Genomic DNA, 25,798 nt, shown 5'->3' on the forward strand with positions numbered 1-25,798 from the left:
ACGTTTGAATGACATAGTTTCCCATTATTTTCACATTTTTTGTTACATGTCTACTATTGTCAAGATGGACAGACACGTCCAGCTATGAGTGTTTATGTGTACCAGTAATTGAACTGACATGTGTACTGCAACTATCTGCGTGTGTCCATTTTAAAGGAATATATTAGTGAATGTTTATTTATGTAAATTGATTGGAATATGTATGTGGACGCTCGGTTAGTGTAACTGTAATTTATATGCTTAACGTTTGAATGACATAGTTTCCCCGCATTGTCACATTTTTTGTTACTATTTCGCTGTTCACTCTCACTCTCTCTGAATCCCGTGGACTAATTGTGCTCACGTGTGTTTGTGTAGGAAAGGGGGAACCATAGGCTTTTCACACAATAATTTGCAACTATTTGATGAGAAACATTTCAAAAGTTCATCTATGTTTTTAATAAGTGTTCTTTTTCCTAACATACAAGTCAATCACACAGTACCTAACCTCAGTCAGAAACACACATTTCTTACTATATCGCGCAACGTCTTTTGCATATATATCCTATCTTAAATAATTAACAATTTTAATTCATAACTGCCAACCCCCCTCCCATCCAAAGCTTTCAAAGCCACCAAACATCATTCCTTTCCCTTCACCTCTCCCAAATTATCTTTTGCACCAATTCACAAACAAGGGGGCTTTATAGCTGAGTGGACGTCGCTCTCGACTCGTAATCGTAGCTCATTCGATCCCACGGTGATGGAACAACCGGAAATCAGCAGAGTTTCTATCATTCTGAAGCCCCTGTTACCTAGTAGTAAATATGTACCTGGGCGTTAGACAGCTGTTACGGGCTGCTTACTGGGTGTGTGTGTGTGGAATGTTTTTTATTAGTTAGTAATAATTGATTGATTGACAGTTGAGAGGCGGGCCGAAAGAGTAGAGCTTAACCCTCGCAAGCATAACTAGGTGAACACAACTAGATAAATACTAACCAACCACGATCTCGACAATCCATTACACACACAACCCCCCCTCCCCCTCCCCTCCCCCCAAACTCCCGAAATCGTTCTACCTAAATCAATAACAAATTAAAACAAATTAATTAATTCACCAAAAATACTAACTATGAATAAAGGAACCAAATTTGAGACATACAGCGACTCCAGCGTGGTCTAGTCGGAAGAGAACCTGTTCTCATCTGGATAGATTGCGATCGAGTCTGTCGGAACGGGTGTGTAACTGCAGGGCACAAATATTTGTGTGTCCCCTCCTGTAGCTGCCTCTGTTTCGACAGGTTCCCTGGATAGCTGGAATTGACCTGGCCCTTGGAAAGTGGGGAAGGGGTGAAATCCGTTGGGCCCACGGATGGATACCTTGGATCCATGGACCTAGAGCAGGTCTAATCACCTGGGATTCGAACCCACGGTGGGAATAAGGGAGGAGATATGGGAAGGGGGTGGGGGGAAGGATGTTTCCCTGGAACCAAACTTCACATAAACCCGGACACTCACACACACACCCTCACCCGAACACTCACAGGGGCACTCACACTCACACACTCCCATAGACTGTGATAAAGGAGACCATCTGAGGGGACACAGATGGCCTCCTGGACCAACAGGTATAACCGGACACATACACACCCGGACACTCACACACACTCGCCCGGACACTCACAGGGATATACACACCCACACACAGACACACATCCATAGACACAAACTGTGATAAGGGAGACCATCTGAGGGGACACAGATGGCCTCCTGGACACACAAGTATATATCAATATTCAATTTTATTAAATAAGTAATCAAATTAATGTTTTTTAATAAATTATTATTTTATTAAATTATTAAATAATTATATTAATAAAACAAATTAAATTAAATTAAATAATTAAATATTTATTATTTAATTTACAAATATGACAGATTTTTTAAATATATATATATATATATATATATATATATATATATATATATATATATATATATATATATATATATATATATATATATATATATATATATATATATATATATATATATATATAAATGCCTTCAATTTGGTGCGGAGGGATGCTGTACTCCGTGCGGTTCATAGTCATTTCCCTTCCCTCTACCCTTTTGTACATTCATGCTACAGTATGGATCTTAAGCTACTTTTTGGCGAACATGAAATTGACTCGCGAGAAGGCGTTCAACAGGGTGACCTCCCTCGCTCCTCTCCTTTTCTGCTTAGTCATCAAACAAGTCACAGAGGTCCTGTCCAGCGAGCTTAACATCTGGTTCTTGGATGATGGTACCCTAGCTGGTTCCCAAGACTCCCTCCTGGAGGACATCAGAAAAATCCAGGAGCAAGGTGCAGTTTTAGGCCTCACCCTGAACCCTTCTAAATGTGAAATAATATGTTCCAACCAGGGCATCGTAGAGAGAATAGAGGGTCTTCTGCCAAATATCCATAAAACTAAACCTGAAGACAGCACACTCCTAGGAGCTCCCCTGGGGTTGAAAGCCATCGATGAGGTCCTTGATAAGAAAATCGCCGACCTTAAGAGGATGGATGGGAGGATTGAGGATATTGATGCTCATGATGCACTCTACCTCATCACCAGATGTCTGTCCCTCCCCAGGTTAACCTACTTTCTGAGGTGTTCACCATCTTACAGTAGCCAAAAACTAAGTGAGTATGACCGGTTACTGAAATCAATGCTAGAAAAAGCCCTTAACCTCTCTCTCGATGACCTACAGTGGAAACAAGCCTCTCTTCCCGTAAGACTTGGGGGCCTCGGAGTTCGAACAGCAACGCAAATCGCTGTTCCAGCCTTCCTGTCCTCCTTATCAGCATCCGACGACCTTGTGAAGGAAATTCTACCTGCCCACTTACATCAGCTGGCAGGTGTACATGATCCCAATTTTACACGCTGTGCCACAGAGTGGGCCTCTCGTGCAGGTCAATCACCTCAACCACCATCCCCAAAATCCCACAAGCAATCCAGCTGGGATGGTCCCATTGTAGACCAAGTTGCTGCAGAGTGCCTGGGTGCTGCAACAACACAACACGACATTGCTCGCCTCACAGCAGTAGCAGCACCACATGCAGGGGATTTCCTGTTAGCAACCCCAATGTCGGCAACTGGCACGCGTCTCACACCACACGCCCTCCGAATTGCTGTGGCCCTCCGCCTTGCTGCCCCAATCCACACCAGATATAGGTGTATTTGCGGCGAGGTGGTGGCTGACAGGTACGATCACCATGGCCTACTCTGCCAAAGCACAGGGGGATGGCACTCGAGGCACAGTGAAGTTAACGACATCATCAAGAGGAGCCTCACCACAGCTGGATGCCCAGCTGAAAGAGAGCCCCGTTACCTAACGCCCCGTAACTCTGATGCTCTTATTGGTCGCCCGGATGGTATCACAGTGAACCCCTGGAAGAATGGCAAGCAGTTGGTATGGGACTACACGTGCGTATCAACCCTGGCTAACACCTACATTAACCTCAGTGTTGCACAACCAGGTGGCGCTGCCACCCACAGGGAAGCAGCCAAATCCCGTAAGTATAGAGAACTGGATCACCACTACAATTTTGTCCCCATTGCTTCTGAGACGCTCGGCGCCTGGGGTAAAAGTGCTACCAGTTTTTTGAAGGAACTGGGTTCTAGGCTCATTGAAACAACAAGGGACCCGAGAGCTGCAAGCTTTCTTTTCCAGCGCCTCAGTGTGGCGATACAGAGGGGAAATGCGCACTGCATCCAGGGTTCCTGCCCGCCATCTGAGGAGCTGGAGGAACTCGACAACCTATGACAACCATCTTTGTAACCCATATGTAACTCCTTTTTTGTAACAAAGTTCAAATAAAGTAAATATATATGTGTATATATATATATATATATATATATATATATATATATATATTTATATATATATATATATATATATATATATATATATATATATATATATATACATACATGCGAACAAGCCTTAATGGTCCCCAGGACTATATGCAACTGAAAAATCACATGCCAGAAGTGACTCGAACCCATACTGCCAGGAGCAATGCAACTGATATGTACAGGACGCCTTAATCCGCTTGAGTCAATTTTAAAGGAATATATTAGTGAATATTTATTTATGTAAATTGATATATATATATTTATATATATATATATATATATATATATATATATATATATATATATATATATATATATATATATATATATATATATATATATATATAAAGAGAATGTCTGTCTATGTAATGAGGCCACATGCTGGAGGCTGCAGCCATACACAGATTTATTTTAAAATTTATTTATTAATATATTATTAAGGCTTATTATTACTAAATTAATGTTTTTGTAGAGGGAATGGTCTGGGGTAGGGAACGGGCATTGGTTGGTCAGTGTTGACTTTAGCTAAAGGATTTAGGAATAATTATTAATTATTCTTATCACTCCCCCCCCCCTACCAATTTAATTAAAGTTAATTGTAAAATAATGCTTGAGATGGCTGAAGACTTTTTCGTACTTAGAAAAAACCTAAATTAAACACATAAAGAAGTTTATTGGTCCTGATTTAAGTTAAAGGAAGAGGTGCAAAGGTGGTGGTGGGGGTGGGGGGGAGGATACGGGATTTAGAGGTGGAATGAAGAGAGGGAACAGGGGGAGTGGTGCAGGTGAAACAGGGAGGAACAGGGGGTGCTGTACAGGTGATACAGGGATGGGGATGGGGGAACAGGGGGAGTGGTGCAGATGAAACAGGGATGAAGAGGGAGAAACAGGGGGGAGTGGTGCAGGTGAAACAGGGATGAAGAGGGAGAAACAGAGGGAGTGGTGCAGTTGAAACAGGGATGGGGATGGGGGAACAGGGGGAGTGGTGCAGGTGAAACAGGGATGGGGATGGGGAAACAGGGGGAGTGGTGCAGGTGAAACAGGGATGGGGATGGGGGAACAGGGGGAGTGGTGCAGGTGAAACAGGGATGCAGAGGGAGAAACAGGGGGGAGTGGTGCAGGTGAAACAGGGATGGGGATGGGGGAACAGGGGGAGTGGTGCAGGTGAAACAGGGATGGGGATGGGGAAACAGGGGGAGTGGTGCAGGTGAAACAGGGATGGGAATGGGGGAACAGGGGGAGTGGTGCAGGTGAAACAGGGATGGGGATGGGGGAACAGGGGGAGTGGTGCAGGTGAAACAGGGATGCAGAGGGAGAAACAGGGGGGAGTGGTGCAGGTGAAACAGGGATGGGGATGGGGGAACAGGGGGAGTGGTGCAGGTGAAACAGGGATGCAGAGGGAGAAACAGGGGGGAGTGGTGCAGGTGAAACAGGGATTAAAGGAAAATTTATATAAGTAGATAGATGGATGTTTACATTGATTGCTAAATATATACATTGACGGATAGACGGATGCATAGATGCATCCGTCTATCTGATGGATGGAAAGACATGTGAGTAGATGGATGGATAGACAGAAGAGTTGATGGACGGATAAATGGAATATAAATGTATATAATGATAAATGGTTGGTTTATGGGAAGATAGATTGATGGATTGACAGATATAAGTAGATAGATAGATGGATCCATTGATGGATTCATTTGTGCTTATCTCTTGAGGTTCTTCTTGAGATGATTTCGGGGCTTTAGTGTCCCCGCGGTCCGGTCCTCGACCAGGCCTCCACCCCCAGGAAGCAGCCCGTGACAGCTAACTAACACCCAGGTACCTGTTTTACTGCAAGGTATCAGGGGCACAGGGTGAAAGAAACTCTGCCCATTGTTTCTCGGCGGCGCCCGGAATCGAACCCGGGACCACAGGATCGCAAGTCCAGTGTCCAGTGTGCTGTCCGCTCGGCCGACTGGCTCCCCGGTCGGAGGGGAGCCGGTGAACAGGCGAATCAGGTTAAAGAATATCTGTCGATTTGCTATTGCATCAACTGAGATTCGATATGGGACCATTAGGAATATAACCAACGAACTCTCTCCGTTTAGACGGTAAGCCTCCAGTTTGTGTGTGTGTGTGTGTGTGTGTGTGTGTGTGTGTGTGTGTGTGTGTGTGTGTGTGTGTGTGTGTGTGTGTGTGTGTGTGTGTGTGTGTGTGTGTGTGTGTGCGTGTGTGTGAGTGTGTGTGTGTGTGTTAGAGAGAAATAGATGTAGTAGATATAAAAAAATGGAAAAATACATATATTTGATAGGCGGGGTCCAAGAGCTAATAACTCGATTCTGCAGATACATATAGTAAATACAAGGAGAAAATAAATACACACACACACACACACATTAATTGATAATGGACTGTTTTGTGTGCGTATCCATGTGTACTATTGTCAAGACCGACAGACACGTGAAGCTATGTGTGTGTATGTGCACCTGTAACTGAACTGACATGTGTACGGTAATTATCTGTATGTGTCCATTTTAAAGGTACACATTAGTGAATGTGTATTTATGTAAATTGAATGGCATATGTACGTGTGCGCGCGATTAGTGTTACTTTAATTTATATGGTTAACATTTATACGTTTGAATGACATAGTTTCCCATTATTTTCACATTTTTTGTTACATGTCTACTATTGTCAAGATGGACAGACACGTCCAGCTATGAGTGTTTATGTGTACCAGTAATTGAACTGACATGTGTACTGCAACTATCTGCGTGTGTCCATTTTAAAGGAATATATTAGTGAATGTTTATTTATGTAAATTGATTGGAATATGTATGTGGACGCTCGGTTAGTGTAACTGTAATTTATATGCTTAACGTTTGAATGACATAGTTTCCCCGCATTGTCACATTTTTTGTTACTATTTCGCTGTTCACTCTCACTCTCTCTGAATCCCGTGGACTAATTGTGCTCACGTGTGTTTGTGTAGGAAAGGGGGAACCATAGGCTTTTCACACAATAATTTGCAACTATTTGATGAGAAACATTTCAAAAGTTCATCTATGTTTTTAATAAGTGTTCTTTTTCCTAACATACAAGTCAATCACACAGTACCTAACCTCAGTCAGAAACACACATTTCTTACTATATCGCGCAACGTCTTTTGCATATATATCCTATCTTAAATAATTAACAATTTTAATTCATAACTGCCAACCCCCCTCCCATCCAAAGCTTTCAAAGCCACCAAACATCATTCCTTTCCCTTCACCTCTCCCAAATTATCTTTTGCACCAATTCACAAACAAGGGGGCTTTATAGCTGAGTGGACGTCGCTCTCGACTCGTAATCGTAGCTCATTCGATCCCACGGTGATGGAACAACCGGAAATCAGCAGAGTTTCTATCATTCTGATGCCCCTGTTACCTAGCAGTAAATATGTACCTGGGCGTTAGACAGCTGTTACGGGCTGCTTACTGGGTGTGTGTGTGTGGAATGTTTTTTATTAGTTAGTAATAATTGATTGATTGACAGTTGAGAGGCGGGCCGAAAGAGTAGAGCTCAACCCTCGCAAGCATAACTAGGTGAACACAACTAGATAAATACTAACCAAACACGATCTCGACAATCCATTACACACACAACCCCCCCTCCCCCTCCCCTCCCCCCAAACTCCCGAAATCGTTCTACCTAAATCAATAAAAAATTAAAACAAATCAATTAATTCACCAAAAATACTAACTATGAATAAAGGAACCAAATTTGAGACATACAGCGACTCCAGCGTGGTCTAGTCGGAAGAGAACGTGTTCTCATCTGGATAGATTGCGATCGAGTCTGTCGGAACGGGTGTGTAACTGCAGGGCACAAATATTTGTGTGTCCCCTCCTTTAGCTGCCTCTGTTTCGACAGGTTTCCTGGATAGCTGGAATTGACCTGGCCCTTGGAAAGTGGGGAAGGGGTGAAATCCGTTGGGCCCACGGATGGATACCTTGGATCCATGGACCTAGAGCAGGTCTAATCACCTGGGATTCGAACCCACGGTGGGAATAAGGGAGGAGATATGGGAAGGGGGGGGGGGGGAAGGATGTTTACCTGGAACCAAACCTCACATAAACCCGGACACTCACACACACCCTCACCCGAACACTCACAGGGGCACTCACAATCACACACTCCCAGAGACTGTGATAAGGGAGACCATCTGAGGGGACACAGATGGCCTCCTGGACCCACAGGTATAACCGGACACACACACACCCGGACACTCACAGGGACACTCACACACACTCGCCCGGACACTCACAGGGATATACACACTCACACACATCCATAGACACAAACTGTGATAAGGGTGACCATCTGAGGGGACACAGATGGCCTCCTGGACACACAAGTATATATCAATATTTAATTTAATATTTATTATTTAATTTTATTAAATAAGTAATCAAATTAATGTTTTTTAATAAATTATTATTTTATTAAATTATTAAATAATTATATTAATAAAACAAATTAAATTAAATTTAATAATTAAATATTTATTATTTAATTTACAAATATGACAGATTTTTTAAATATATATATATATATATATATATATATATATATATATATATATATATATATATATATATATATATATATATATATATATATACACATGCGAACAAGCCTTAATGGTCCCCAGGACTATATGCAACTGAAAACTCACATGCCAGAAGTGACTCGAACCCATACTACCAGGAGCAATGCAACTGGTATGTACAGGACGCCTTAATCTGCTTGAGTCAATTTTAAAGGAATATATTAGTGAATATTTATTTATGTAAATTGATATATATATATATATATATATATATATCTATATATATATATATATATATATATATATATATATATATATATATATATATATATATATATATATATATATATATATATATAAAGAGAATGTCTGTCTATGTAATGAGGCCACATGCTGGAGGCTGCAGCCATACACAGATTTATTTTAAAATTTATTTATTAATATATTATTAAGGCTTATTATTACTAAATTAATGTATTTGTAGAGGGAATGGTCTGGGGTAGGGAACAGGCATAGGTTGGTCAGAGTTGACTTTAGCTAAAGGATTTAGGTATAATTAATAATTATTCTTATCTCTCCCCCCCCCCCCCTACCAATTTAATTAAAGTTAATTGTAAAATAATGCTTGAGATGGCTGAAGACTTTTTCGTACTTAGAAAAAACCTAAATTAAACACATAAAGAAGTTTATTGGTCCTGATTTAAGTAAAAGGAAGAGGTGCAAAGGTGGTGGTGGGGGTGGGGGGGAGGATACGGGATTTAGAGGTGGAATGAAGAGAGGGAACAGGGGGAGTGGTGCAGGTGAAACAGGGAGGAACAGGGGGTGCTGTACAGGTGATACAGGGATGGGGATGGGGGAACAGGGGGAGTGGTGCAGATGAAACGGGGTTAGAGGGATAAACAGGGGGGAGTGGTGCAGGTGAAACAGGGATGAAGAGGGAGAAACAGAGGGAGTGGTGCAGGTGAAACAGGGATGGGGATGGGGGAACAGGGGGAGTGGTGCAGGTGAAACAGGGATGGGGATGGGGGAACAGGGGGAGTGGTGCAGGTGAAACAGGGATGGGGATGGGAGAACAGGGGGAGTGGTGCAGGTGAAACAGGGATGGGGATGGGGGAACAGGGGGAGTGGTGCAGGTGAAACAGGGATGCAGAGGGAGAAACAGGGGGGAGTGGTGCAGGTGAAACAGGTATTAAAGGAAAATTTATATAAGTAGATAGATGGATGTTTACATTGATTGCTAAATATATACATTGAGGGATAGACGGATGCATAGATGCATCCGTCTATCTGATGGATGGAAAGACATATGAGTAGATGGATGGATAGACAGAAGAGTTGATGGACGGATAAATGGAATATAAATGTATATAATGATAAATGGTTGGTTTATGGGAAGATAGATTGATGGATTGACAGATATAAGTAGATAGATAGATGGATCCATTGATGGATTCATTTGTGCTTATCTCTTGAGGTTCTTCTTGAGATGATTTCGGGGCTTTAGTGTCCCCGCGGTCCGGTCCTCGACCAGGCTTCCACCCCCAGGAAGCAGCCCGTGACAGCTAACTAACACCCAGGTACCTGTTTTACTGCAAGGTATAAGGGGCACAGGGTGAAAGAAACTGCCCATTGTTTCTCGGCGGCGCCCGGAATCGAACCCGGGACCACAGGATCACAAGTCCAGTGTCCAGTGTGCTGTCCGCTCGGCCGACTGGCTCCCCGTTCGAAGGGGAGCCGGTGAACAGGTGAATCAGGTTAAAGAATATCTGTCGATTTGCTATTGCATCAACTGAGATTCGATATGGGACCATTAGGATTATAACCAACGAACTCTCTCCGTTTAGACGGTAAGCCTCCAGTTTGTGTGTGTGTGTGTGTGTGTGTGTGTGTGTGTGTGTGTGTGTGTGTGTGTGTGTGTGTGTGTGTGTGTGTGTGTGTGTGTGTGTGTGTGTGTGTGTGTGTGTGTGTGTGTGTGTGTGTGTGTGTGTGTGTGTGTGTGTGTGTGTGTGTGTGCGTGTGTGTGACTGTGTGTGTGTGTGTTAGAGAGAAATAGATGTAGTAGATATAAAAAAATGGAAAAATACATATATTTGATAGGCGGGGTCCAAGAGCTAATAACTCGATTCTGCAGATACATATAGTAAATACAAGGAGAAAATAAATACACACACACACACACACATTAATTGATAATGGACTGTTTTGTGTGCGTATCCATGTGTACTATTGTCAAGACCGACAGCCACGTGAAGCTATGTGTGTGTTTGTGCACCTGTAACTGAACTGACATGTGTACGGTAATTATCTGTATGTGTCCATTTTAAAGGTACACATTAGTGAATGTGTATTTATGTAAATTGAATGGCATATGTACGTGTGCGCGCGATTAGTGTTACTTTAATTTATATGGTTAACATTTATACGTTTGAATGACATAGTTTCCCCTCATTGTCACATTTTTTGTTACTATTTCGCTGTTCACTCTCACTCTCTCTGAATCCCGTGGACTAATTGTGCTCACGTGTGTTTGTGTAGGAAAGGGGGAACCATAGGCTTTTCACACAATAATTTGCAACTATTTGATGAGAAACATTTCAAAAGTTCATCTATGTTTTTAATAAGTGTTCTTTTTCCTAACATACAAGTCAATCACACAGTACCTAACCTCAGTCAGAAACACACATTTCTTACTATATCTCGCAACGTCTTTTGCATATATATCCTATCTTAAATAATTAACAATTTTAATTCATAACTGCCAACCCCCCTCCCATCCAAAGCTTTCAAAGCCACCAAACATCATTCCTTTCCCTTAACCTCTCCCAAATTATCTTTTGCACCAATTCACAAACAAGGGGGCTTTATAGCTGAGTGGACGTCGCTCTCGACTCGTAATCGTAGCTCATTCGATCCCACGGTGATGGAACAACCGGAAATCAGCAGAGTTTCTATCATTCTGATGCCCCTGTTACCTAGCAGTAAATATGTACCTGGGCGGTAGACAGCTGTTACGGGCTGCTTACTGGGTGTGTGTGTGTGTGGAATGTTTTTTATTAGTTAGTAATAATTGATTGATTGACAGTTGAGAGGCGGGCCGAAAGAGTAGAGCTCAACCCTCGCAAGCATAACTAGGTGAACACAACTAGATAAATACTAACCAACCACGATCTCGACAATCCATTACACACACAACCCCCCCTCCCCCTCCCCTCCCCCCAAACTCCCGAAATCGTTCTACCTAAATCAATAAAAAATTAAAACAAATCAATTAATTCACCAAAAATACTAACTATGAATAAAGGAACCAAATTTGAGACATACAGCGACTCCAGCGTGGTCTAGTCGGAAGAGAACGTGTTCTCATCTGGATAGATTGCGATCGAGTCTGTCGGAACGGGTGTGTAACTGCAGGGCACAAATATTTGTGTGTCCCCTCCTGCAGCTGCCTCTGTTTCGACAGGTTTCCTGGATAGCTGGAATTGACCTGGCCCTTGGAAAGTGGGGAAGGGGTGAAATCCGTTGGGCCCACGGATGGATACCTTGGATCCATGGACCTAGAGCAGGTCTAATCACCTGGGATTCGAACCCACGGTGGGAATAAGGGAGGAGATATGGGAAGGGGGGGGGGGAAGGATGTTTACCTGGAACCAAACCTCACATAAACCCGGACACTCACACACACACCCTCACCCGAACACTCACAGGGGCACTCACACTCACACACTCCCATAGACTGTGATAAGGGAGACCATCTGAGGGGACACAGATGGCCTCCTGGACCCACAGGTATAACCGGACACACACACACCCGGACACTCACAGGGACACTCACACACACTCACCCGGACACTCACAGGGATATACACACTCACACACATCCATAGACACAAACTGTGATAAGGGTGACCATCTGAGGGGACACAGATGGCCTCCTGGACACACAAGTATATATCAATATTTAATTTAATATTTATTATTTAATTTTATTAAATAAGTAATCAAATTAATGTTTTTTAATGAATTATTATTTTATTAAATTAAAAAAACATTATATTAATAAAACAAATTAAATTAAATTTAATAATTAAATATTTATTATTTAATTTACAAATATGACAGATTTTTTAAATATATATATATATATATATATATATATATATATATATATATATATATATATATATATATATATACATGCGAACAAGCCTTAATGGTCCCCAGGACTATATGCAACTGAAAACTCACATGCCAGAAGTGACTCGAACCCATACTACCAGGAGCAATGCAACTGGTATGTACAGGACGCCTTAATCTGCTTGAGTCAATTTTAAAGGAATATATTAGTGAATATTTATTTATGTAAATTGATATATATATATATATATATATATATATATATATATATATATATATATATATATATATAGGGGGGTACCACCACTGGTGTAATTATAGGGACCCACAGCCTCAGAGAAGGGAACACAGAGCACTCAGGGAAAAACTTGACATTTAACTCTGAATACGAAAGAGTGTTCACTTCTCCTACCACCCCCTTTTTTTTTTATTATGATGTACACTTTATTATGCAAGGTTATACAGTTACATATCTGATTTTATACAAAAAATGAACATTAAGAGGACACAAGAAAAAGTTCGCTTCCTAGAGGCTGTAGATTTCCTCGAACTCCTCCGACGCCGGGCAGGAACCGAGGATGCAGCGGGCATTTCCCCTCTGGATCGCGACACTGAGGCGCTGAAAGAGAAAACTTGCTGCTCTAGGGTCTCTTGTGGTGTCAATGAGCTTGGAACCAAGATCCTTAAGAAACCTTCTTGCACTCTCACCCCATGGGCCTAGGGTCTCAGACCCTATTGGAACGAAATTGTACCTTTGATCTAATTGCCTGTACTTGACTGACTTTTGTTTTTCTCTGTGTGTCGCTGCGGCTCCTGCCGTGCCGGCAGAGAGGGTGATGTATGTCGTTGCCAGGGTGGATACGCAAGTATAGTCCCATGCTAACTGCCTGCCACCCTTCCACGGACGCAGTGTGATTCCGTCTGGTCGGCCGGCAAAGCTAACAGAGTCACGGTTCAGTAGGTTGCGGGGCTCTCTCTCCGCTGGACACTGAGCAGAGGCAAGGCTTCTTTTAATGATGTCGTTGACTTCGTCGTGTCTAGTGTGCCAACCACCCGATTTTCCACAGTGCAGGCCATGCAATCCATATTCGTCAGCATCTGCCTCGCCGCAAATACACCTGTGAACAGTGTGGATAGGGGCAGCAAGGCGGAGAGCGACTGCAATACGGAGCTCCTGCGGATCAAGACGTGTGCCTGTCGCAGACATAGGGACTGCCAGAAGGAAGTCCCCTGCATGGGGAGCCTGCACAGCTGTGAGGCGTGCACAATCACTGGGGGTTGTTGCTGCCTCCAGCAAAGCTGTGGCTTCTTTGTCTACAATGGGGCTGTCCCAACTGGATTGTTTCTTGGCTTTCGGCATGGCTGGTCTGAGTGCTGGGTCTGTCATGGCACCCCATTTCGTGTCACATTCCGTGTAGTGGGGGTCCTGTATCCCCGCTACATCACTCAGGGTGTCAGGTAGAATTTCCTTAACCAGGTCATCTGATGCTGAGGAGGAAGACAGGAAGGCTGGGACTGCAATTTGGGTGGCGGTGCGGACACCCAAGCCACCGAGCCTGACAGGAAGAGTGGCTTGTTTCCACTGGCATTCGTTGAGAGAGAGGTTAACAACTTTTTCCAGCATGGTCTTCAGTAGGAGGTCATACTCGTCAAGCTTTGGGTTGTTGTAAGATGGGGCGCACCTCAGAAAGTAGGTTAGCCTCGGAAGGGATAGGCATTTGGTGAGGAGATAAAAAGCATCGTGGGCATCGATGTCACCTATTCTGTCTTCCATCCTCCTAAGGTCTGCGATTTTCTTGTCGAGGATCTCCTCAATGGCGTTAGACCCAAGGGGAGCTCCAAGGAGGGTGCTGTTCTCGGCCCTAATGACATGGGCTCCAGGCAAGGCAGACCTTATTCTAGCTACGATATCTGGGTTGGAGGAGACTACTTCACACTTGGAAGGGTTCAGGACGAGACCCAGGCTTACTTCTTGCTCCCTTATTTTCCTGATATCTGACAAGAGGTGGTCTACGGTGCCAGCTATAGTGCCATCATCCAAAAACCAGATGTTGAACTCGCTGGACAAGCTTTCGGTGATTTCTTTTAAGACTAAGCAGAAAAGAAGGGGAGCAAGAGGATCACCTTGCTGAACACCTTCACATGATCTGATTTCATGTTCACCAAAGAGCAGTTTTGACTCGCCACTGTAGCACGATAGTATGAACGGGTAGAGGGGCCGGAAATGGCGATGTACGGCACAAAGTACTGCATCTCTTCTTACCATGTTGAAGGCATTCTTAAAGTCCAGTTTGAGCAGGGCCTTTTCATCAGAAATGTTTGTGATGTATGCTCGTGCTGCATGGGCAGCCGCTTCACAGCCTTGGGGGATTCCAAATCCTAGCTGGATTGGTTTCAGCAATTCAGCCGCTTGCTGGCTGACAACCCTCGTAGCAGCCTTGGCAATCAGGCGTCGGAGAGTGTTGCCAACAGCGATTGGCCTGATTCCTTCGTCCTTCTTTTTGAGAGCACAGAGGGAGGCACCAAAAAAGAGAGGCCTGATGACCTCAGGTATTTCACCAGCCAGACACATGTTGACGAACCTTGTGAGTTCCATAAGAAGATCTTGTGCAGCATCACCAACCGCAGGATTTAACATTTGCTTGATATGTTGAGGTTTTAACCCTGTAAAGCCGCCTGCTGACCCAGGTGGAAAAGAAAGGGCTGCTTTGTAGACCTCAGATTCACCAACTGTTAATGGGTCTGAAATGGTGTCGGCTGATGGCGGAACGATGTTGTCGCCTTGAGGGGCTCTGGGTGGGTGCTTGCTTTGCAGGGCCCGTGCTGTGGCTGAGTTTCGAGGAGCAATTTTCTCGTCACTGGTGAGGACTCTAATAGCACTTGCGGTATTTCCCTCTTCAATTTTCTTGGTGATTTGTGCTCTGATTTTGTACGTTTCCGGTATGTTGTTGTTACCATTTCTGCGGTGGATGTGTTTTGCTCGGAGAGGCAGGCGAACTAGGTTGTCCCCCCTTGGGTATTCATTTATCGCCCTCAGGACCGAGGAAGCAAGTGATATATATATATATATATATATATATATATATATATATATATATATATATATATATATATATATATCTGAAAAAACTGAAAACTGAAAATAACTGAAAACTCACACCCCAGAAGTGACTCGAACCCATACTCCCAGAAGCAACGCAACTGGTATGTACAAGACGCCTTAATCCACTTGACCATCACGACCGGACATAATGAGGTGATAGCCGAGGCTATATGAACCACCCCACCGCCGGCACTCGGATAGTTATCTTGGGCATAGCATTTTACCAAATCACCTCATTCTTTGGGGCACACGTGAGGAACACAAATGCGAACAAGCCTGAATGGTCCCCAGGACATATGCAACTGAAAACTCACACCCCAGAAGTGACTCGAACCCATACTCCCAGAAGCAACGCAACTGGTATGTACAAGACGCCTTAATCCACTTGACCATCACGACCGGACATAATGAGGTGATAGCTGAGGCTATATGAACCACCCCACCGCCGGCACTCGGATAGTTATCTTGGGCATAGCATTTTACCAAATCACCTCATTCTTTGGGGCACACGTGAGGAACACAAATGCGAACAAGCCTGAATGGTCCCCAGGACATATGCAACTGAAAACTCACACCCCAGAAGTGACTCGAACCCATACTCCCAGAAGCAACGCAACTGGTATGTACAAGACGCCTTAATCCACTTGACCATCACGACCGGACATAATGAGGTGATAGCCGAGGCTATATGAACCACCCCACCGCCGGCACTCGGATAGTTATCTTGGGCATAGCATTTTACCAAATCACCTCATTCTTTGGGGCACACGTGAGGAACACAAATGCGAACAAGCCTGAATGGTCCCCAGGACATATGCAACTGAAAACTCACACCCCAGAAGTGACTCGAACCCATACTCCCAGAAGCAACGCAACGCAACGCAACTTTTCAGTTGCATATGTCCTGGGGACCATTCAGGCTTGTTCGCATTTGTGTTCCTCACGTGTGCCCCAAAGAATGAGGTGATTTGGTTAAATGCTATGCCCAAGATAACTATCCGAGTGCCGGCGGTGGGGTGGTTCATATAGCCTCGGCTATCACCTCATTATGTCCGGTCGTGATGGTCAAGTGGATTAAGGCGTCTTGTACATACCAGTTGCGTTGCTTCTGGGAGTATGGGTTCGAGTCACTTCTGGGGTGTGAGTTTTCAGTTGCATATGTCCTGGGGACCATTCAGGCTTGTTCGCATTTGTGTTCCTCACGTGTGCCCCAAAGAATGAGGTGATTTGGTAAAATGCTATGCCCAAGATAACTATCCGAGTGCCGGCGGTGGGGTGGTTCATATAGCCTCGGCTATCACCTCATTATGTCCGGTCGTGATGGTCAAGTGGATTAAGGCGTCTTGTACATACCAGTTGCGTTGCTTCTGGGAGTATGGGTTCGAGTCACTTCTGGGGTGTGAGTTTTCAGTTGCATATGTCCTGGGGACCATTCAGGCTTGTTCGCATTTGTGTTCCTCACGTGTGCCCCAAAGAATGAGGTGATTTGGTAAAATGCTATGCCCAAGATAACTATCCGAGTGCCGGCGGTGGGGTGGTTCATATAGCCTCGGCTATCACCTCATTATGTCCGGTCGTGATGGTCAAGTGGATTAAGGCGTCTTGTACATACCAGTTGCGTTGCTTCTGGGAGTATGGGTTCGAGTCACTTCTGGGGTGTGAGTTTTCAGTTGCATATGTCCTGGGGACCATTCAGGCTTGTTCGCATTTGTGTTCCTCACGTGTGCCCCAAAGAATGAGGTGATTTGGTAAAATGCTATGCCCAAGATAACTATCCGAGTGCCGGCGGTGGGGTGGTTCATATAGCCTCGGCTATCACCTCATTATGTCCGGTCGTGATGGTCAAGTGGATTAAGGCGTCTTGTACATACCAGTTGCGTTGCTTCTGGGAGTATGGGTTCGAGTCACTTCTGGGGTGTGAGTTTTCAGTTGCATATGTCCTGGGGACCATTCAGGCTTGTTCGCATTTGTGTTCCTCACGTGTGCCCCAAAGAATGAGGTGATTTGGTAAAATGCTATGCCCAAGATAACTATCCGAGTGCCGGCGGTGGGGTGGTTCATATAGCCTCGGCTATCACCTCATTATGTCCGGTCGTGATGGTCAAGTGGATTAAGGCGTCTTGTACATACCAGTTGCGTTGCTTCTGGGAGTATGGGTTCGAGTCACTTCTGGGGTGTGAGTTTTCAGTTGCATATGTCCTGGGGACCATTCAGGCTTGTTCGCATATATATATATATATATATATATATATATATATATATATATATATATATATATATATATATATATATATATATATATATATATATATATAAATATATATATATATATAAAGAGAATGTCTGTCTATGTAATGAGGCCACATGCTGGAGGCTGCAGCCATACACAAATTTATTTTAAAATTTATTTATTAATATATTATTAAGGCTTATTATTACTAAATTAATGTATTTGTAGAGGGAATGGTCTGGGGTAGGGAACGGGCATAGGTTGGTCAGAGTTGACTTTAGCTAAAGGATTTAGGAATAATTAATAATTATTCTTATCACTACCCCCCCCTACCAATTTAATTAAAGTTAATTGTAAAATAATGCTTGAGATGGCTGAAGACTTTTTCGTACTTAGAAAAAACCTAAATTAAACACATAAAGAAGTTTATTGGTCCTGATTTAAGTTAAAGGAAGAGGTGCAAAGGTGGTGGTGGGGGTGGGGGGGAAGATACGGGATTTAGAGGTGGAATGAAGAGAGGGAACAGGGGGAGTGGCGCAGGTGAAACAGGGAGGAACAGGGGGTGCTGTAAAGGTGATACAGGGATGGGGATGGGGGAACAGGGGGAGTGGTGCAGATGAAACGGGGTTAGAGGGATAAGCAGGGGGGAGTGGTGCAGGTGAAACAGGGATGAAGAGGGAGAAACAGAGGGAGTGGTGCAGGTGAAACAGGGATGGGGATGGGGGAACAGGGGGAGTGGTGCAGGTGAAACAGGGATGGGGATGGGGGAACAGGGGGAGTGGTGCAGGTGAAACAGGGATGGGGATAGGAGAACAGGGGGAGTGGTGCAGGTGAAACAGGGATGGGGATGGGGGAACAGGGGGAGTGGTGCAGGTGAAACAGGGATGCAGAGGGAGAAACAGGGGGGAGTGGTGCAGGTGAAACAGGTATTAAAGGAAAATTTATATAAGTAGATAGATGGATGTTTACATTGATTGCTAAATATATACATTGACGGATAGACGGATGCATAGATGCATCCGTCTATCTGATGGATGGAAAGACATATGAGTAGATGGATGGATAGACAGAGGAGTTGATGGACGGATAAATGGAATATAAATGTATATAATGATAAATGGTTGGTTTATGGGAAGATAGATTGATGGATTGACAGATATAAGTAGATAGATAGATGGATCCATTGATGGATTCATTTGTGCTTATCTCTTGAGGTTCTTTTTGAGATGATTTCGGGGCTTTAGTGTCCCCGCGGTCCGGACCTCGACCAGGCCTCCACCCCCAGGAAGCAGCCCGTGACAGCTAACTAACACCCAGGTACCTGTTTTACTGCAAGGTATAAGGGGCACAGGGTGAAAGAAAATGCCCATTGTTTCTCGGCGGCGCCCGGAATCGAACCCGGGACCACAGGATCACAAGTCCAGTGTCCAGTGTGCTGTCCGCTCGGCCGACTGGCTCCCCGGTCGGAGGGGAGCCGGTGAACAGGCGAATCAGGTTAAAGAATATCTGTCGATTTGCTATTGCATCAACTGAGATTCGATATGGGACCATTAGGATTATAACCAACGAACTCTCTCCGTTTAGACGGTAAGCCTCCAGTTTGTGTGTGTGTGTGTGTGTGTGTGTGTGTGTGTGTGTGTGTGTGTGTGTGTGTGTGTGTGTGTGTGTGTGTGTGTGTGTGTGTGTGTGTGTGTGTGTGTGTGTGTGTGTGTGTGTGTGTGTGTGTGTGTGTGTGTGTGTGTGTGTGTTAGAGAGAAATAGATGTAGTAGATATAAACAAATGGAAAAATACATATATTTGATAGGCGGGGTCCAAGAGCTAATAACTCGATTCTGCAGATACATATAGTAAATACAAGGAGAAAATAAATACACACACACACACACACACACATTAATTGATAATGGACTGTTTTGTGTGCGTATCCATGTGTACTATTGTCAAGACCGACAGACACGTGAAGCTATGTGTGTGTATGTGCACCTGTAATTGAACTGACATGTGTACGGTAATTATCTGTATGTGTCCATTTTAAAGGTACACATTAGTGAATGTGTATTTATGTAAATTGAATGGCATATGTACGTGTGCGCGCGATTAGTGTTACTTTAATTTATATGGTTAACATTTATACGTTTGAATGACATAGTTTCCCATTATTTTCACATTTTTTGTTACATGTCTACTATTGTCAAGATGGACAGACACGTCCAGCAATGAGTGTTTATGTGTACCAGTAATTGAACTGACATGTGTACTGCAACTATCTGCGTGTGTCCATTTTAAAGGAATATATTAGTGAATGTTTATTTATGTAAATTGATTGGAATATGTATGTGGACGCTCGGTTAGTGTAACTGTAATTTATATGCTTAACGTTTGAATGACATAGTTTCCCCGCATTGTCACATTTTTTGTTACTATTTCGCTGTTCACTCTCACTCTCTCTGAATCCCGTGGACTAATTGTGCTCACGTGTGTTTGTGTAGGAAAGGGGGAACCATAGGCTTTTCGCACAATAATTTGCAACTATTTGATGAGAAACATTTCAAAAGTTCATCTATGTTTTTAATAAGTGTTCTTTTTCCTAACATACAAGTCAATCACACAGTACCTAACCTCAGTCAGAAACACTTTTCTTACTATATCTCGCAACGTCTTTTGCATATATATCCTATCTTAATTAATTAACAATTTTAATTCATAACTGCCAACCCCCCTCCCATCCAAAGCTTTCAAAGCCACCAAACATCATTCCTTTCCCTTAACCTCTCCCAAATTATCTTTTGCACCAATTCACAAACAAGGGGGCTTTATAGCTGAGTGGACGTCGCTCTCGACTCGTAATCGTAGCTCATTCGATCCCACGGTGATGGAACAACCGGAAATCAGCAGAGTTTCTATCATTCTGATGCCCCTGTTACCTAGCAGTAAATATGTACCTGGGCGTTAGACAGCTGTTACGGGCTGCTTACTGGGTGTGTGTGTGTGTGGAATGTTTTTTATTAGTTAGTAATAATTGATTGATTGACAGTTGAGAGGCGGGCCGAAAGAGTAGAGCTCAACCCTCGCAAGCATAACTAGGTGAACACAACTAGATAAATGCTAACCAACCACGATCTCGACAATCCATTACACACACAACCCCCCTACCCCTCCCCTCCCCCCAAACTCCCGAAATCGTTCTACCTAAATCAATAAAAAATTAAAACAAATCAATTAATTCACCAAAAATACTAACTATGAATAAAGGAACCAAATTTGAGACATACAGCGACTCCAGCGTGGTCTAGTCGGAAGAGAACGTGTTCTCATCTGGATAGATTGCGATCGAGTCTGTCGGAACGGGTGTGTAACTGCAGGGCACAAATATTTGTGTGTCCCCTCCTGTAGCTGCCTCTGTTTCGACAGGTTTCCTGGATAGCTGGAATTGACCTGGCCCTTGGAAAGTGGGGAAGGGGTGAAATCCGTTGGGCCCACGGATGGATACATTGGATCCATGGACCTAGAGCAGGTCTAATCACCTGGGATTCGAACCCACGGTGGGAATAAGGGAGGAGATATGGGAAGGGGGGGGGGGGGAAGGATGTTTCCCTGGAACCAAACCTCACATAAACCCGGACACTCACACACACACCCTCACCCGAACACTCACAGGGGCACTCACACTCACCCACTCCCATAGACTGTGATAAGGGAGACCATCTGAGGGGACACAGATGGCCTCCTGGACCCACAGGTATAACCGGACACACACACACCCGGACACTCACAGGGACACTCACACACACTCGCCCGGACACTCACAGGGATATACACACTCACACACAGACACACATCCATAGACGCAAACTGTGATAAGGGTGACCATCTGAGGGGACACAGATGGCCTCCTGGACACACAAGTATATATCAATATTTAATTTAATATTTGTTATTTAATTTTATTAAATAAGTAATCAAATTAATGTTTTTTAATGAATTATTATTTTATTAAATTATTAAATAATTATATTAATAAAACAAATTAAATTAAATTTAATAATTAAATATTTATTATTTAATTTACAAATATGACAGATTTTTTAAATATATATATATATATATATATATATATATATATATATATATATATATATATATATATATATATATATATATATACATGCGAACAAGCCTAAATGGTCCCCAGGACTATATGCAACTGAAAACTCACATGCCAGAAGTGACTCGAACCCATACTGCCAGGAGCAATGCAACTGGTATGTACAGGACGCCTTAATCTGCTTGAGTCAATTTTAAAGGAATATATTAGTGAATATTTATTTATGTAAATTGATATATATATATTTATATATATATATATATATATATATATATATATATATATATATATATATATATTTATATATATATATATATATATATATATATATATATATATATATATATATATATATATATATATATATAAAGAGAATGTCTGTCTATGTAATGAGGCCACATGCTGGAGGCTGCAGCCATACACAGATTTATTTTAAAATTATTTATTAATATATTATTAAGGCTTATTATTACTAAATTAATGTAATTGTAGAGGGAATGGTCTGGGGTAGGGAACGGGCATAGGTTGGTCAGAGTTGACTTTAGCTAAAGGATTTAGGAATAATTAATAATTATTCTTATCACTCCCCCCCCCCCCACTACCAATTTAATTAAAGTTAATTGTAAAATAATGCTTGAGATGGCTGAAGACTTTTTCGTACTTAGAAAAAACCTAAATTAAACACATAAAGAAGTTTATTGGTCCTGATTTAAGTTAAAGGAAGAGGTGCAAAGGTGGTGGTGGGGGTGGGGGGGAGGATACGGGATTTAGAGGTGGAATGAAGAGAGGGAACAGGGGGAGTGGTGCAGGTGAAACAGGGAGGAACAGGGGGTGCTGTACAGGTGATACGGGGATGGGGATGGGGGAACAGGGGGAGTGGTGCAGATGAAACTGGGTTAGAGGGAGAAACAGGGGGGAGTGGTGCAGGTGAAACAGGGATGAAGAGGGAGAAACAGAGGAAGTGGTGCAGGTGAAACAGGGATGGGGATGGGGGAACAGGGGGAGTGGTGCAGGTGAAACAGGGATGGGGATGGGGGAACAGGGGGAGTGGTGCAGGTGAAACAGGGATGGGGATGGGAGAACAGGGGGAGTGGTGCAGGTGAAACAGGGATACAGAGGGAGAAACAGGGGGGAGTGATGCAGGTGAAACAGGTATTAAAGGAAAATTTATATAAGTAGATAGATGGATGTTTACATTGATTGCTAAATATATACATTGACGGATAGACGGATGCATAGATGCATCCGTCTATCTAATGGATGGAAAGACATATGAGTAGATGGATGGATAGACAGAAGAGTTGATGGACGGATAAATGGAATATAAATGTATATAATGATAAATGGTTGGTTTATGGGAAGATAGATTGATGGATTGACAGATATAAGTAGATAGATAGATGGATCCATTGATGGATTCATTTGTGCTTATCTCTTGAGGTTCTTCTTGAGATGATTTTGGGGCTTTAGTGTCCCCGCGGTCCGGTCCTCGACCAGGCCTCCACCCCCAGGAAGCAGCCCGTGACAGCTAACTAACACCCTGGTACCTGTTTTACTGCAAGGTATAAGGGGCACAGGGTGAAAGAAACTGCCCATTGTTTCTCGGCGGCGCCCGGAATCGAACCCGGGACCACAAGATCACAAGTCCAGTGTCCAGTGTGCTGTCCGCTCGGCCGACTGGCTCCCCGGTCGGAGGGAAGCCGGTGAACAGGCGAATCAGGTTAAAGAATATCTGTCGATTTGCTATTGCATCAACTGAGATTCGATATGGGACCATTAGGATTATAACCAACGAACTCTCTCCGTTTAGACGGTAAGCCTCCAGTTTGTGTGTGTGTGTGTGTGTGTGTGTGTGTGTGTGTGTGTGTGTGTGTGTGTGTGTGTGTATGTGTGTGTGTGTGTGTGTTAGAGAGAAATAGATGTAGTAGATATAAATAAATGGAAAAATACATATATTTGATAGGCGGGGTCCAAGAGCTAATAACTCGATTCTGCAGTTACATATAGTAAATACAAGGAGAAAATAAATACACACACACACACACACATTAATTGATAATGGACTGTTTTGTGTGCGTATCCATGTGTACTATTGTCAAGACCGACAGACACGTGAAGCTATGTGTGTGTATGTGCACCTGTAATTGAACTGACATGTGTACGGTAATTATCTGTATGTGTCCATTTTAAAGATACACATTAGTGAATGTGTATTTATGTAAATTCAATGGCATATGTACGTGTGCGCGCGATTAGTGTTACTTTAATTTATATGGTTAACAATTATACGTTTGAATGACATAGTTTCCCCGCATTGTCACATTTTTTGTTACTATTTCGCTGTTCACTCTCACTCTCTCTGAATCCCGTGGACTAATTGTGCTCACGTGTGTTTGTGTAGGAAAGGGGGAACCATAGGCTTTTCGCACAATAATTTGCAACTATTTGATGAGAAACATTTCAAAAGTTCATCTATGTTTTTAATAAGTGTTCTTTTTCCTAACATACAAGTCAATCACACAGTACCTAACCTCAGTCAGAAACACTTTTCTTACTATATCTCGCAACGTCTTTTGCATATATATCCTATCTTAATTAATTAACAATTTTAATTCATAACTGCCAACCCCCCTCCCATCCAAAGCTTTCAAAGCCACCAAACATCATTCCTTTCCCTTAACCTCTCCCAAATTATCTTTTGCACCAATTCACAAACAAGGGGGCTTTATAGCTGAGTGGACGTCGCTCTCGACTCGTAATCGTAGCTCATTCGATCCCACGGTGATGGAACAACCGGAAATCAGCAGAGTTTCTATCATTCTGATGCCCCTGTTACCTAGCAGTAAATATGTACCTGGGCGTTAGACAGCTGTTACGGGCTGCTTACTGGGTGTGTGTGTGTGTGGAATGTTTTTTATTAGTTAGTAATAATTGATTGATTGACAGTTGAGAGGCGGGCCGAAAGAGTAGAGCTCAACCCTCGCAAGCATAACTAGGTGAACACAACTAGATAAATGCTAACCAACCACGATCTCGACAATCCATTACACACACAACCCCCCTACCCCTCCCCTCCCCCCAAACTCCCGAAATCGTTCTACCTAAATCAATAAAAAATTAAAACAAATCAATTAATTCACCAAAAATACTAACTATGAATAAAGGAACCAAATTTGAGACATACAGCGACTCCAGCGTGGTCTAGTCGGAAGAGAACGTGTTCTCATCTGGATAGATTGCGATCGAGTCTGTCGGAACGGGTGTGTAACTGCAGGGCACAAATATTTGTGTGTCCCCTCCTGTAGCTGCCTCTGTTTCGACAGGTTTCCTGGATAGCTGGAATTGACCTGGCCCTTGGAAAGTGGGGAAGGGGTGAAATCCGTTGGGCCCACGGATGGATACATTGGATCCATGGACCTAGAGCAGGTCTAATCACCTGGGATTCGAACCCACGGTGGGAATAAGGGAGGAGATATGGGAAGGGGGGGGGGGGAAGGATGTTTCCCTGGAACCAAACCTCACATAAACCCGGACACTCACACACACACCCTCACCCGAACACTCACAGGGGCACTCACACTCACCCACTCCCATAGACTGTGATAAGGGAGACCATCTGAGGGGACACAGATGGCCTCCTGGACCCACAGGTATAACCGGACACACACACACCCGGACACTCACAGGGACACTCACACACACTCGCCCGGACACTCACAGGGATATACACACTCACACACAGACACACATCCATAGACGCAA

This window comes from Procambarus clarkii, unplaced genomic scaffold, assembly GCF_040958095.1.
Source record: "Procambarus clarkii isolate CNS0578487 unplaced genomic scaffold, FALCON_Pclarkii_2.0 HiC_scaffold_103, whole genome shotgun sequence".
NCBI classification, from domain to species: Eukaryota; Metazoa; Arthropoda; class Malacostraca; order Decapoda; family Cambaridae; genus Procambarus; species Procambarus clarkii.